Source organism: Microtus ochrogaster (assembly GCF_000317375.1).
Source record: "Microtus ochrogaster isolate Prairie Vole_2 chromosome 6 unlocalized genomic scaffold, MicOch1.0 chr6_random_2, whole genome shotgun sequence".
NCBI lineage: Eukaryota > Metazoa > Chordata > Mammalia > Rodentia > Cricetidae > Microtus > Microtus ochrogaster.
In genome coordinates, this window is record NW_004949095.1 from 10,115,870 (window position 1) to 10,116,646 (window position 777).

At 42.2% G+C, this 777-nt stretch overlaps 1 protein-coding gene across 1 annotated transcript in view; it reads left to right on the forward strand.

Annotated features, from left to right (window-relative positions):
• The window catches only part of Rc3h1 (ring finger and CCCH-type domains 1), a 118,192-nt gene that overhangs the window by 35,304 nt on the left and 82,111 nt on the right, over positions 1 to 777 (forward strand). The window lies entirely within an intron of this gene.

Genomic DNA, 777 nt, shown 5'->3' on the forward strand with positions numbered 1-777 from the left:
CTGGCTTTGAACCCTCAGAGATCCACCTGTCTCTGCCTTGCCTCCCAAGTGCTGGGATCAAAGGTGTGAACCACCACAGTCTCACTATTTGGATTTTTGTTGTTGTTGTTGTTGTTGTTTGGTTGGGTTTTTTTGGTTGTTTTTGTTTTTTGGTTTTTAGTTTTTTTTTGGTTTTTTCAAAGCAGGATTTCTCTGTAGCTTTGGAGCCTGTCTTGGAGATAGCTCTTGTAGACCAGGCTGGCCTCGAACTCACAGAGATCTGCCTGCCTCTGCCTCCTGAGTGCTGGGATTAAAGGCCTTTGCACCACCGCCCGCCCACCAGCTGTTTGTTTTTTAATTAACGTCGGTGATTTTACACCAGAGAAAGGACAGACTGGTCACGGGGCACACATATTTAATCCCAGCACTCCTGAGGGAGAGGCAGGAGGATCTCTGTGAATTGGAGATCAGCCTGGTCTATTGAGTGAGTTTCAGAACACCCAAGGCTACATAATAGAGACAGGATGTCTCAGAAAACAGAAACAGAAACAAAACAAACAAAAGACAGGATCACAAATTCTCTGCTTTCACAACCAAAGCTGAACAAAAAGCCGAGTGCAGTGCGGGGAGTATTAAAACAGGTGTTGATCTGAGAATTATTTTAATGAGAAATTAGTACTTCATTGTATTAGAATTCCATTTCTTTCTGTTCTCTATAACAAGTGTTTGGCTAAACTGAATTCTGTCCAAAATTATGCACATTTTCCCAAAATAAAAACCAGCACCTTTATTCCAGTA